The sequence below is a fragment of the Sciurus carolinensis genome, chromosome 2 (genome assembly GCF_902686445.1).
Source record: "Sciurus carolinensis chromosome 2, mSciCar1.2, whole genome shotgun sequence".
In the NCBI taxonomy this organism is placed as follows: Eukaryota; Metazoa; Chordata; class Mammalia; order Rodentia; family Sciuridae; genus Sciurus; species Sciurus carolinensis.
In genome coordinates this window covers 54,919,148-54,935,027 of record NC_062214.1, presented here as the reverse complement: position 1 = coordinate 54,935,027, position 15,880 = coordinate 54,919,148, and positions in this window count along the sequence as shown.

The following is a 15,880-nucleotide window of genomic DNA, read 5'->3' as shown; positions in this document are numbered from 1 at the left end:
AAACCAATATAAATGAGGATTCAAACAGCACAATAAAAGGGAACTAAATCCAAATTTTGATTAATTCAATAAATATTCATTGAGCATCTGACATATGTCATGCACTGTTCTAGGTGTTGGGGATGTAGCAGTGAAAAAAGTAGTCATTATAAAAAATGTTATAGCTAATTCACTAAAACAAGAATTTTTGAATTATAAATATTACAAAGGAAAAGATAAAACTGTCATGTGCATCGCTCCAAGAGAAGCAGCTTCAAACCTCTAAAATATGTAAATTTAGCAAGGTAGCCAGATACAGGAGCACATATTTTAAAAAATGAATATTTCTAAATACCACCAGTGACCACTGATAAAATGCAATAGAAGAAAATGATACTAGAACTAATAACATGAGTTTGGTGATGTCTCTGGATATAAGATCAAGGTATAAAAATTAAACTGGGCATGGTGGCACAGGCCTGTATTCACAGCTGCTTGAGAGGCTAAGACAGGAAGATGGCAAGTTTGACGCCAGCCTGGACCATTAAATGAAATCCTGTCTCAAAATGAAAAATAAAAAGGGCTGGGGATGTAGCTCAGTGGTAGAGCACTCCTGAGTTCAATCCCGAGTACCACCAAAAATACTACTAGTTGAAAATAACAAATTGAAGAAATTTAATAGAATAACTATCTTATATGGAATAAATAAAATATTGTAGAATAGTCTTCCTCTTTCAGAAAAATTCAGCACTAAAAGTTGGATGGGTGGAGCAAGTGAGGGTGGAGCAAGTGTGCGTGGAGAAGCAGCTGGAATTACAATGAGAAGCATGTCCATGTCCATGGGAGTCAGGGTAAGGAGGGGTTCCCACCAGGGGGCAGCCTGGCATGGGACATCAGAGTTTGAATAGGGTTAGAAGACTGATGATGGAGGCACTACCTGGCATGATGCAGGGGAGGTGACCCTTCATGAGGAGACAGCCCAAGGTGAGAGAAAAACACATACACGTAGCAGAGCAGGGCAGCAGCATTAAAAGGTTGTTTACATATGAGAGAGAATCATTAAATAATTTATTGAAAACAATAGACACTGAGTTTCTCACTATCAGAGAAAGGAGCTGCAAATATGGAAAAGGAAAAGCTAACATATCCTTTGTGGGATTGGATTGCAATTTGAGGTGTCCTGTGGACTCATAGTTTTCCAAGTACACAGGTAGAGAAATAAATATAGACACATGTATGTGTATGGATATACACTTACACTTTCTAGCATTGTCCCCTGAGAGGGTCTGGGAGAAGCAACCCTCTTAAAGTTAAATACACAAGTAGTGTCCAGAAATGCAGAGCAAGGAAAGAACTATGGGAGAACTGAAGGCTGCAATTCCCATAGCTCCTGCAGAGTTCAGAGATGTCAGTCTAAGTAGAGGGACCTCAATGAGCACTGTTGTGGTTTGGATTTGAGGTGTCCCCCTAAAGCTCATGTGTGAGACAATGTAAGAAGGTTCAGAAGTGAAATGGTTAGATTATGAGAGGTGTGACATAATCAGTGGGTTAATCCACTGATATGGATTAACTACAGGCAGGCAGGGTGTAGTTAGATGAGGTAGGTCACTGAAGGTGTGGGGGGTATGTGTCTTATCCTGGGAGCAGAGTTCTGTCTCTGCTTCCTTGTCACCATGTTCTGAGTCACTTTCCTCTGCCATGTCTTTCTGCCATGATTTTTGCCTCATCTCAGGTCCAGAGCTGTGGAGAAGATCAACTGTGAACTGAAACTTGTGAAACTTTTCCTCCTCTGCATTTTTCCTGGTCACAGCAACAAAAAACTGACTAAAACAAACACCCATGGCATTTTTTCACCCTTGAAAAACACACATTCCCAAAACTGGAATAAGAAGAACTAAGTAATCTGAATATCCCTGTTTCCATCTTAAAAATGAATTTGTAATTTAAAACCAAAACACAAAACCTCACACAAGCACACACACACATGAACACAGGCACATAGGCACTATCCTCACAGATGGGTCAATGTATAGGTGTGCAAATATTTGTATTAAGAAAGAAGAAATTTCTCAGGTCAACTTTCCACCTTAAGTAACTAAAAAGAAGAAAAGCAAATTAAACTCAGAGTGAGTAGAAAGAAGGAAATCAAAGAAGAAATCAATAAAATAGGGAAAAGGCATTAGAGAAAAAAAAAATCAGTGAGACCAAAAGCTGGGTCTCTGAAAAGATCAATTAAATTGATAAACCTCTGGATAGACTGATCAAGAAAAAATAAAGGAAAATGAAAATTGCCAATACATGTTGATTTAAATTTGTTTTACTCTTGTACTAAACATTCATGTAATTCTAGAGTTAAATCTACAAAACAAGGTTTATCAAGTAAAATAGAGTTTCTATCCCAGTCCTTTCACCCTGTCTGCTTTATACCTATACCTTATCACTTTACTTTATGCTTTATCCTTCAATTTCCTTTGCATCATAAAATACATGCGTAGTGAAAATATTTGCAGTGTTATTTTAAGGAATGTTTTGCATCTCTGATGGGACTGTCAGATAAAATTCTAGTGATATAGTCATATTCAAATATAATCAATATGTTCCAACAAAAAAACCTCTTAGTATGTTCAAAAACATATGCAAATGTGTGCTCAATAGATCAATGAAGACGTTTACATTCAATAAATGTGTAGGGAATAACATTAGGGGTCTACCCTGACTCCACAGAAGCAAAGTTCCATTTTTTAGGTGTCTGTAGAGCCACAAAGTATCTGGCCATCTGAATTAAGTTGCTGTACAAAAATTGTCCAGTCTGTTTTTTTCAAAATCCTATTTTGTATTCCAAGGTCTTGCTGATGCAGATTCCCTTTATCACAGGGCCAGTGTAGCTGGCAGTCCTGAGACCATGAAAGGACAAGTGTAGAGCTGGCTATGTAGCTCAAGGTAGAGCACTTGCCTAGCATGCACAGGCCTTGTGTTCCATCCCTAGTAGCACACGCACACACACACACCACACACATACACACACACAAACGGACAAGAGCATCCTTATGGGTGATGGGCTCCTCGGAAGTCTTTTGTTGACTAATTTTGTAACCCTTTTGTTTTTATAAAGTGATGATCATTCACTAAAAAAATCATGATTAAAACTATGGTTATCAGACTGGGGATGTAACTTAGTGGTAGAGCATGTGCTTAGCATGTACAAAACCCTGAGTTTGATCCTCAGCACCAAAAATAAATAAAAAATACCATTGTTACTTGTTTGTTTTATCCTGACATAAAGTATAGTCTCAACACTGTTAATAAAATGAGTGAATGCATTTAATTTAATATAGCTGTGCTTGGTAGCATATGGTGACTATCTCTACTCGATGACAGGTATTTGTGATAATTCCTGAATCTGCTGTGATTATATAAACACTTGCATGGCTTGATCCAATTGTTTAAGTTTATTTTCAATTTGAAGGTGATAGTGTTCTAATAACAATTTATATTTGGTAAAGGCTTTTGGCTTCTAGTCCTTATTTGACAGACGTGCTAACATGAAAAGAAATCTTCTTTACCCATGTCCTTTATGAAACAGATGGAAAATATGGATCATCCTGCACAAGAGTAATGAGAAAGAGTTTGGAACAGGTTTCTCCTTGATGGTGCTCAGACACAAAAATTTTCAGGGTACTGAGTTATTCCTAGATAGGAGCAAGAAGTTCTGCGGGGCATGGTGGCACATGCCTATAATCCCAGCAACTCAGGAGACTGAGGCCGGAGAATCACAAGTTCAAGGCCAGCCTCAGAAATTTAGCAAGGTCCTAAACAACTTAGTGAGGCCCTGTCTCAAAATAAAAAATAAAAAGGGGTGGGGATGTAGCTCAGTGGGAAAGTACCCCTGGGTTCAATCCCCAGTGCCAAAAAAAAAAAAAAAAAAAGTTCTGCTGTGCTATAACGATAATATATTGTGTATGAGTATATGTATATTTTTTTCTGTCAGTACTGGGGGTTGAATCTAGGGGTGCTTTATCACTGAGCTACATATCCAGCCCTTTTTTATTATTATTTTTTATTTCTGAGACAGGGTCTCACTAAGTTGCCAAGGTTGACCTTGAATTTGCAATCCTTCTGCTCCAGACTTCTGAGTAGCTGGGATTACACGTGTGCATCAACATGCCCCACTTGTACTATGTATTTCAAAAGGCTAGAAGAAAGGGTTTTGAATGGTTTCACACAAAGAAATAGTACATGCGCCAAGCCCAGTGGTGCACACCTATAATCTCAGCTATTGAGAGGTTGAGTGTGAGCAACTTTGTGAGACCCTGTCTCGAAAATTATAAAAAAAACTGAGGATGATGTAGTTCAGTGGTAGAGCACCCCTGGATTCAATCCCCAGTACCACAAAGGGGGGGGGGGGTAAGAGAGGGAGAGAGAGAGAGAGAGAGAGAGAGAGAGAGAGAGAGAGAGAGAGCGAGAGCGAGCATGGGATCAAGTGAGATAAATTTAAGGAGATTGGTATGTTTACCCTGACGTGACACCCCATAAATATGTACAACTTTCATGTGTCCAATAAGAATAAATAAATTGATAAAAAAAGAATTAAAAGAATTTTTGTTAGATAATCTTTGTCTTTTGCTGTTTATAAAACTAAACTCCATGTTTATCTTGTTTCTCTTTCTGAACTATTGGGGTGTTTTGGTGTATTTCTTTTTAGTCCTGATCCAGATATATATTTTTTTACAATCACATATATGAAACATGGTACATTAAATTTTGTGAAAGAAAGTGGTTTTGGATATGAATTTAAAAATGAATCATTCAGAAAATGTGAAAAAATAAATGTAAATTTATTCTCTTTATATAGGACATACATATATATAGGTATGAAAGAGTGTTACCACAAAATACATTAAATTATTCTTATTTAAAGCTTTAAAAACCTTAATTATAAAACATGATTAAATCTTACATGAAAAAATTATAAGATCAAGTCTATAATGTATTTATTATTTTATTAGTAATTAAAAACATTTTGGGCTTGAGAAAGAACCAGTATATATTCTTTTAAATTTTTATTTGTTCTTTTTAGTTATACATGACAATAGAATATATTTTGACATATCATACAACATGGAATATAACTTCCCATTTTTGTAGTTGTATATGATGGAAACTTACACTGGTCATGTATTCATATATCAACACAAGAAAGTTATGTTCAATTCATTCTACTGTTTTCCCCATTCCCATCCTCCCTTGCTTCCCCCCACTCCCCTCTGTCCAATCGGGTGAACCTCCACTCCTCCCTCCTTCTCCCACCTATTGTGAGTCAGCATCCGTATATCAGAGAGAACATTCAGTCTTTGGTTTTGGGGGATTGGCTTATTTCACTTAGCATGATAGTCTCCAGTTCTATCCATTTACCAGCAAATGCCATAATTTCACTCTTATTTATATCTGAGTAATATTCCATTACGTATATGTACTGCATTATATTTATCTATTCTACTGAAGGACACCTAGGCTTGGTTCCATAGCTTAGCTATGGTGAATTGAGCTGTTATAAACATTGATGTGTCTATGTCACTGTAATATGCTGATTTTAAGTCCTTTGGGTATATGTTGAGGAGTAGGATAACTGGGTCAAATGGTGGTTCCATTCCAAGTTTTCTAAGGAATCTCCATACTGCTTTCCAGAGTGAGAACCAGTGTATTTTACAATCAGACAAAAGTACAGAACTAGTGTTCATATAGAGATTGTTCTGTGGCAATGAATCCTTTTTCTTTTTCTTTTAGGCTCAAATATCTTGGATATATGGTGCTTAGATCTAGATAATCTACATCATTAGCATCAAGTAACACAATACTGGTTATTTTTTTTAAAAAAGAACCTTAATATACCCTTAGGGAACCATAGGGAGAATACCTATTCATAGATAGTTTTAGATAAGTAATACATTTTGAAATATAGAGAAATACACGCTTTTAAAGTATTGACAAAATTCTTTTTGTTGTTTAGGTTTTATAGCTAGATGACAGCAATTTTTTTAAAAAAAATTAATGTATACCTTTAATTATTTGTGAAATTATTTATCTTTTATCAAAGGCACTATTCTATTGAACTCCAATTATTCATAAGTCTTTGGATAAATAGAGATATTTAAAAATTCAGTCTTGTTTTTATCCAAAATCACTAAAACAATTGCTAGGCATGGTGACACATGCCTACAATTCCAGCAGCTCAGGAGGCTGAGGCAAGAGGATTGTGTGTTCAAAGCCAGTCTCAGCAACTTAGCAAGGCACTAAGCAACTTAGTGAGACCCTGTTTCTAAGTGAAATATTTTTAAAAGGTCAGAGATATGGCTCAGAGATAAAGCACCCCTATGTTCAATCCCTGGTACCCCAAAAAAAAAGCCCCAAAACATAAAAGTACATTAATATTATTGTCAATAATAAGGAAATACTACACTTTAAAAATTTTACTCGGAGTCAGGCAGAGTGACACACACCTGTATTACCAGTCACTTGGGAGGCTGAGGGAGGAGGATCAAAAGTTCAAAGTCATCCTGGGCAACTTAGCAAGACCCTGTCCCAAAATAAAATTAAAACGCCTGGAGATGTAGTTCAGAGATAGAGTGCTCCTGAGCTCAAGCTCTAGTACTGCAAATAAAGTGAAATAAAAATCTTACCTAGAAAGCTTAAGTAGAACATTTCTATAGGTCTATAAATTTTTACATCAATTTATAATAGTATTTGAGATTTACAGGGACCATTTATTAAAAAAAAATTTTGTTACAACATTATTTTTTCTTTTGTTTTTGCCGTACTGGGCTCTGTACCACTGAGCTACATCCTCTGCCCTCTTTTCTTTTTCCTTTTATAGACTACCTTTAGGGGAACTGTGTGGGCTACTATGGGTTTTTTTTTTTTTCCTAGTTATTTTTTAATAGTAAAATACACATAGGTAATTTACTACCTTGCCCATTTTTAAGTTTATAGTTCACTGGTACTATTGGCAACCAACATTCTACTTTCTGTTTCTAAGGGTTTTTTTGTTTTGTTTTTGTTTTTTTCAAGAATGGGGACTGAACCCAGGGATACTTTACCACTGAGCTACATCCCCAGCCCTTTTTACTTTTTATTTTGAGATAGAGTCATGCTAAGTTGCTAAGGGCCTCCCTAAGTTGCTGGGGCCAGCCTCCAACTTGCAATCCTCCTTGCCCCAGGATCCTGAGTCACTGGGATTACAGGTCATGTGCCCCATCCCTAGCTGGTTCTACAAATTTAACTACTTTAGCCACGTCTTGTAAGTAGGATCATTTAGCCTTGTCTTTTTGTGAATGACTTGTTTCGCTCAGCACAATGTCCTCAAGGGTCATTCATGTTGTAGCCTGTGTCAGAGCTTCCTTACTTACTAAGACTAGATAATAGTCTATTGTATGCATATACACTACACTTTGCTTATCCATTCATATGACAGAGACACTTGGTTTGCTTGCATTAATTATTGTGTACTATGCTGCTACGAACATGGGTGTACAAATAATTCTTTAAGGCCTTACTCTCAAGGCTGAGAATGTAGTGCAGTGGTAGAACACTTGCCTAGCATATGTGAGGCTCTGGGTTTTATCCTCAGCACTAGAAAAAATAAAAATAAAAATAAAAGAAGACCTTGTTTTAGTTCTTCTTCAGAAGATATCTATTTTTTTAGGGATCCTCAACTGTTTATCACAGTGAGTGGAATACAGCAACAAATTGCACTCCCAGCAAGAGTGCCTAAAGGTTCCAGTTTCTTTACATCCTTGCAAGTTTCTATTTTCTGCCTTTTTGATTATAGTCATCCTAATGGTGTGAGGTAGCATATTCTGTAGTTTTGATTTGAATATCCTAATGATTAGTGATGTTGAGCATCTCTGCATGTGCTTATTCATCCTTTATTACAGTAATACAACTGAATAGTTCTTTTTTGAAAGCAAATAATATTCAAAGGTTTATAATGGAGAACAGCAGTTCCCTGTCCCACCAATCCTAGCCTATCATTCAGTCTTACTCCTGAATAGCAAACATTTCTAACTCTGTTAGTTTTCCTATTTACCTCTGTTTCTAAACATATGCATGCATAACTATTTCTTGATTTTTCAGTTTAGGACATTATCATATGACTTCTCACTGCAGAAGACTAGGGTTAGTTACCAGTTGTACACATAAACCCCACCCACCTGCCCCACCATCACCATATACAAATTCCCTTCTCTGCTACCATTGAACAAATAAAATTAGGTCACTACTTTTGGTTAAATCCTTATTCAATGCTTATGTTGCTATAACTAAATAAAAATTCATAGCTATTTCATAGAGGGTACATAATTTCATTTCCTTTTGGAAATAACTTTTTGTTTTCCTACAATTAATAATTGATTTATTTTAAAAATTTGTTTGATCTTCTATGTACCTTTCACTAATGCATACCCAAATTCTCTACTAGAACCCCGGAACTCCTCTAAATACTATCAAACATGTCAGATAATATATCATTTAAAAAAATATTTGGGTGACAGGGTTGGGGGTATAGCTCAGTGGTGGAATATGTGCTTAGCATGCTCAAGGCCCTGGGGTCAATCCCCAGCAGGCACACACATGAAAATAAAATGATGATATCCAGCCTGAAGCCCATCATCATTCATTCATTTCAAAAATATTTTCTGCATATCTCTTATGTTACAAGACTGTTCTAGAAACTAGGATGTATCATGGAACAGAACAGGCAAATAGATTCCACTGAGCTTCCATTCAAGTGAGAGAAGAAGAAAACAACAAAAGAACAAATAAATGCTACATTTGGAGATGAAATGTGCTAGGAAGAAAAATGAAGGAAGGTAGGGGGATAGTTTTATCAGACTACTGGCAAGAACCTTTCTAAAGAGGTGATTTGAAGCAGGGACCTAAATTAAAGAATGGAGTCATTTGACATCTCATGGAAAAACATTTCTTGCAGAAGGGACCATCAACAAGGACTCGTCAGTGATTGTGCATTGAAGGTGAAGCTAGTCAGTATGATCAAGAATTCTTAGCACTTAGTTCACGTGTGGTGACAGAATTCATGGACAACTGGAGTGAATGTGGGTTAGGGTTTTGTCCCCTGAGTTGAGGGCAAGGGTATGGTTAGGTGCTGCCATGGTTGAAGCTCAGCTCTTCTAAGAGGGTAGCTGGGTGGAAGGGAACTGGAGGGAATGCTATACAGACACTAAGAAAATGTGATCAATGGATTGGAGGGTCTCCCAGGGTTAAGACATTGATGGGACAAGAATAAAGACAAGTATTTCATAGATAACTCACTGAAGGAGAAAAACCTGACCAGGAAGCATAGGAAAGAATTTTTGCTTTCACACTAGTTATGAGGAAATGCAAATCCAAGCAACAGAAAACACTTCACTAACTCAGAAAGTCAGATGTTATTGAATTCAGGCACACGGAGGTTGGGGGAAGAGAGCAGGTCCTGTTGGTGTGGATAGGATGTGGAGCAGCTGTCCAGAGAGGAGTGTGACAGTACTGAGCAAGGTGAAGAACTCCTAGGGGCAGTAGTCCCTCTCCCCAACTCTCCAAAAACTGCCTCACAAACGCTTACAGGGTTCCCGACAACCACATGTGTCATAACGAGGAGCTGGAAGCCAGCTAGGGCCATCAACAGTGGAGTGGATGAGGGAAATATAGAGAATATTTTTAAATGAATACTATATACACACTCAGGAAAAACTACCAGGATTCTATGAGCAATGCTGTGAGATCTCAGAGATGTACAAGTTAAATGGAAAAAAGTCAAATATCAGAATGTGATTTAGTACAGTTTGTGCTGCAGCTGTAACAAAATATCACAATCTGGATAATTGATAATGAACAGAGAAACTTATTGGCTTGTGGTTCTGGAGGTTGGGAAATCTGATATCAAGGTCCTGACATCTGGCGAGGTCCTTCTTGCTGTGTCATCACATGGTGGAAAGGGAAAGAGTTAGAGAGAAAAACCTACTCTCGAAAATCCTTTTTAAAATTTAATATTACTGGGTGCCTGTAAACCCAGCAATTTGGGAGATTGAGGCAGGAGGATCGTAAATTCAAGGCCAACCTCAGCAACCTAAGTTGCTAACAAGTCCTTAAACAACTTAGACTTTGTCTCAAAATAAAAAGGGCTGGGAGTATGGCTCAGTGGTTAAGAGTTCCTGGGTTCAATCTCTAGTACCCTCCAAAATTAAAAAAAAAGAATAAAATTTTATTTTATTTATTTATTTTTTTTATTTTAGTTACTGGCTATTGAGCCCAGGGTTGCTTTACCACTGAGCTACATCCCCAACTCTTTTTATTTTTATTTTGAGACAGACTTTCACTAGGTTGCCCAGGCTGGTCTCAAACTTGCAATCCTCCCGCTTGTCTCCTGAACTGCGGGATATCTGTATATATGCCACTGTGACCAGTCTCAAAAGTCCTTCTTAAAGGTATTAAACCTACCCACAAGGGTGCAGTCCTCATGCCCTAATCTTACCTGTTGAAGGTCCACTTCCCAATACCATCGTATTTGCAATTAAATTTCCATGAGTTTTGGAAGCAACAGTCAAACCATAGCAATGATTTATAGTACCATACCACTTCTGCAATTTTAAAAGCATGTACTAGTGGGGTGTGGTAGTGCATGCCTGTAATCCCAGTGACTTGGGAGGCTGAGGCAGGAGGATCACAAGTTCAAGGCCAGCCTCAGCAACTTAACAAGGCTCTGTCTCAAAATAAGGACTTTCACTGTAGCTCAGTAGTAGAGTGCCTCAGGAGCAGAGACAAGAAGATCACAAGTTTGAGGCAGTTTAGGCAACTTAGTAAGACCATCTCAAAATTTAAAAAAGGCTGGGGGAGTGTGACCGGGGATATAGCTCAATGGTAAATTTCCCCTGGGTTCCATTCCCAGTACCAAAAAATAAATATAAAAAGGTTACAATTTAGTAATAAAAAGACAAGTAATTCAACATAAAAAAGTCAAAGAATCTGAATACGTATTTCTTTAAAGAAATAAACAATTAGCCAATACGCTAATGAAAAGATGCTCAACATCATTAGCTATCACAGAAAAGCAAATAAAAATCAGAATGAGATGCCACTTCACACCCATTCGGATGACTATAATCTAAAAGACAGCTAATGAAAAGTGTTGGTGAGAATCTGGAGGAATTGGAAGGAACCTTCATACACTGCTAGTGGGACTGTAAAATGGTACAGCCACATTGGAAAACAATCTGGCAGTTCCTCAAAAGTTTAAACATTTAGTTACCATATCACTCAGAAATTCCACTCCTAGGGATATGCCCAAGAGAAATGAAACATATGTCAATATAAAAACTTGACTCATATACAAATGTTTACAGCAACATTATTCATAGTAGTCAAAAAGTAGAACAACTCGCCAGGCATAGTGGCATATGCCTGTAATCCCAGCGATTTAGGAGACTGAGGCAGGAGGATCATAGGTTTGAGACCAGCCTCAGTCAACTTAATGAGGCCCTGTTTCAAAATAAAAATAAAAAGGTCGGGTTTGGAATATAGCTCAGTTGGTAGAGTGCCTGCCTCGCAAGCACAAGGCCCTGGGTTCAATCCCCAGCACCGCAAAAATAAATAAATAAATAAATAAATAAATAGGTCTGGGGACATGGCTCCAAGGTAAAGAGCCCCTGGGTTCAATTCCTAGTACAAAAAAAAAAAAAAGAACAACCCAAACATTGGTCAGTTGATGAATAGATAAATAAAATGTGATATATACATAAAATGGAATAGTATTTGGCAACAAAAATCGATGAAATACTGACACATGCTATAACATGGATTCACTTTGAAAACATGCTACACAAAACAAGTCAGACCACATTTTATATGATACCGTTTATATGAAATGTTCAGAATAGGGGAATCATAGAGACAAAGTATATTAGTAGTTGCCTATGACCTGGGGTAACAGATGAGTTAGGAAGTGACAGCTGAGGGATCTGATATTTGATTTGGGGTGGTAAAAATATTCTAAACTGATCATAGTGATGGCTGCATATTTGTGACTGTAATAAAAGTCATAAAATTACATGCTTTAAATGGGTGAATTGTATGGCATGTGAATTATATCTTTTTTAAATATATCTTTTAGTTTTAGATGAACACAACACCTTTATTTATTTTTATGTGGTGCTGAGGATCAAACCCAATGCCTCACATGTGCTAGGCAAGCACTCTACCACTAAGCCACAACCCCAGTCCCAAGAATGATATCCTAATAAAACTATTTTTTAAAAAACCACACAATAGAAGACATTTACAACTATAATCAAAATAAGACTCATATTCATAAAATATAAAGAACTTTAAAAGTCAATAAGAAGTAACACAACACAATAGGGAAAAAAATAAAAGACTTGAATAAGTGTTTCACAAAAATAATATCTAAATGGTCAATAAGCACATGAAAAGTGTTCAATATGGATTGTCATTATGAATATGTATACTAAAGCTACAGCAAGATACCACTTAGTCCATTTTCTGATGCTAAAATTGAATGCTATAGATGGGATAATTTATAAAGAATAAAGGTGATTTTCAGCTTAGTTCTGCAGGATTGGGGAATCCAGGGTTGAAAGGCCACATCTGGTGAGGGCCTCCTTGCTGGTAGGGCCTCTGCAGAGTCCCAAAGTGGTATGGGGCATCATATAGACAGACATGTCCTAGAGAAAGAGCCAAACTGGCTTTTATAATAAAAGTACTCGCAGTGAATCCATTAACCCACAAATTCATGAATAGAATAAACACCTCCTAAAGACCTAATGTAGTCCCTCTTCTTAATACATCACAATAGAGATTAAAGTTCTACAGGAGTTTTGGTGAAGACATTCAAACCATAGCAACTCTATACCCATCAGAATGGCTAAGATTTTTTTAAAATATTGACAATATCAAAATTTGACAAGGTGGTGAAGCAGCTAGAATTCTCTATATGCAGCTAGTGGGATGGTATAAACATGCTGAAAACCTATTTTGATATCCATGAAAGTTGAACACAGCTGGATACGGTGGCACAACCTGGTAGTTACTACGTAATCCCAGCAATTTAGGAGGTTGAGGCAGGAGGATCCCAAGGTCAGCTAGCCTCAACTACTTATTAAAACCCTTCTAGACCTGCAGGTTTGATTACACGTGGCTGCCGCCATTTTGAGACAACAGCCAGGTCCCATAGGACCCCTGGCCAGACTGACTGAGCCCCGTCTCCAGGAGCCCTCAGCCCGACCGATCACACCCTGCCTCTGGGGCCCTCACATCGACTGACTGCTCCCCGCCACCAGGACCCCCAGACCGACTGACTGCGCCCTATCACCGGGACCTGGGACCTACTGATTGCACCTGGCCTCCAGGAGCCCACAACTACGCCAAACACACCTGACCTCAGGACCCCTGCCTGACCAACCGCACCCGCCTCCAGGACCTCCAGCTGACCACGTCCACACCCTGAGCTGCAGCTCCCCATTTGCCAACACATTTGGAAGCAAGAGCAGCCATCTTGGATAATCCTGGAAACCGTAGCTCCGATCTTTAGATGGGGCAAATCCCATCCTGAGATGCCTGCTGGAGGCTTGAAGCCCATTGTCAGGTACCTCTCATGCATCAGGCTACTGAAGACTGGGAGGTTTCATTACTATATGACTGTTATACTGTAGATTTTCTTTTTTCTCCTTATTGAAAAATTTTAAGTTTTTATTTCCTTACTTTTCTTGCTCTCTTTTCTTTTGCTTACCTGTTCCCTCAGAGTCTCTTTCTCTCTTTTTTGCATGCTAGCATCCAATATCTTTTGATTACACTCTCACCCTTTCTATTATCTAGAACTTCTGTATATTCTTTTCTTATCCCATTAACAGCCACATTCTACATCCCTCTGCATCCTCTTTGTCCTCAATTAGAAACTGCAGACCTTATTGCAAATCTGTTTGTTTTACTGAAGATAATACTTGAACTCATTCTGTTTATTATGACAATTTTGTTATTGTCCTCATAGGGGCTATTTGGTCTAGGATTGCATAGTGTCTGAATTGGGCACTGCTAATATTGATCTCCCCTTAAAGAAAAGGTTTTGGAAACCTATAGGGCCACTATAAGCCTATAGGGGGAAATCTGCAATACCCCAGATCTGCACTGCTAGAGGGGAAGATACATGAACAACATGAAAAAACAAGGGAAGAAAATGATCCAAACAAATCTAGATTCTATATTAATAGAATCCAATGACAGTATGTTAGAAGAAATGTCAAAAAAGGACTTCAGATTATACAAGATTAAGATGATTCACGAAGCAAAGGATGAGTTAAGAGAGCAAATGCAGGCAATGAATGGTAATACCAATAAGCTGAAAGAGTAACTACAGGAAGCAAAAGATTATTTCAACAAAGAGACAGAGATTCTCAAAAAAAAACCAAATGGAAATCCTTGAAATGGAGGAAACAATAAACCAAATAAAACCCTTCTCAAATAAATTAAAGGGCTGGGGCTCTCGCTCAGTGGCAAAGTACTTGCCTAGAATGCGTGAGGCCCTGGGTTCCATCTCCGGCAACACACACACACACACAAACACACACACACAAAACAAAACAAAACGAAAAAAATGAAAAAAGAAAGCTGCTTAATGGTAAGGAAAGTTGTTGCTGAAGTATTGTGAAGTGAAAAAAGTGTATAGAACTGTTCATGTGGCATGGTCTTCATTTTGCTTTATGAATATGTATACCTTTATATAAATTAAATGGTCCTGAGTGATATATACCACAGTATATGCAATCACAAGTGTTTTTTGTCTGGTTTGGGGTATGTGCCTGTGTATTTTCTGATCTTTCTGTAATAAGCCTTTATTGCTTTTATAATAAGAAATAAAGTCATTTTGTAGTATTGACCAGGGAATAAACCAACAGATCAATAGAACAGCATAGAAAACTGAGAAAGAGATTCAATAGATAAAAGAATCTGATGTGTGGTAAAGGTGGGATTTTGAATCAATGGGGAAAAATGGGTAGTTCGATACATTTCATCGGCTCAACTGACTAACAATTTGGAAGATAAAGTTGAGCTCTGCCTCGTACCAAATGCTACATAAACCTCCATGTTATTTCAAAGCAAACAAAAAACTTGTAAGTTTTATTTTTTTAAAGCAAAAAACATGAAAATTTGGAAGAAAATATAAGCAATCAGTTCCATAAAAGTGGAGTCCTTTCTAAGCCTAGTAGCAAAACCAGTAAGCACAGAGGGAAAGGTTGGCAGATTTGACAGTAGAAAAGCAAAACTACTGTAACAAAATTGTATGTATGTGTACATACACACACATACACAATAAGTTCACAATAACTGCAGTAAAATACCTAGGAATGAATCCAATAAGAACTATGGAATGCTGATTGATGAAGAAAATTATGAAACTTCCCCAGAAGACATAAAAAAAAAAAAATCTGGAAAAATGGGGAGTTTGGTGGAGAGTGGTGGGATTCATTCACTGCAGCTGTACTTATAGTTAAAAGATGACAGAGAGAGAAAACCAAAATTTCCACTAGTATATTAATCCTCCTGACCATAGTGGTTAGAAAGAACAAGTTGCTGGGCATGGTGGCACAAGCCTATAATCCCAGTGGCTCAGGAGGCTGAGGCAGGAGGATCACAAGTTCAAAGTCAGCCTCAACAATTTAGCAAAGCCCTAAGCAACTTAGCGAGATCCTGTCTCTAAATAAAATAGTTTATAAAAGGTCTGAAGATGTCAGTGGTGCAGTGTCCCTGGGTTCAATCCCCAGTACCAAAAACAAAAACAAAACAAAAAAACAAGGAGTTAGCTATGTACCTGTTTGTACCTGCAGGAAGGGCCTCTGTCCTT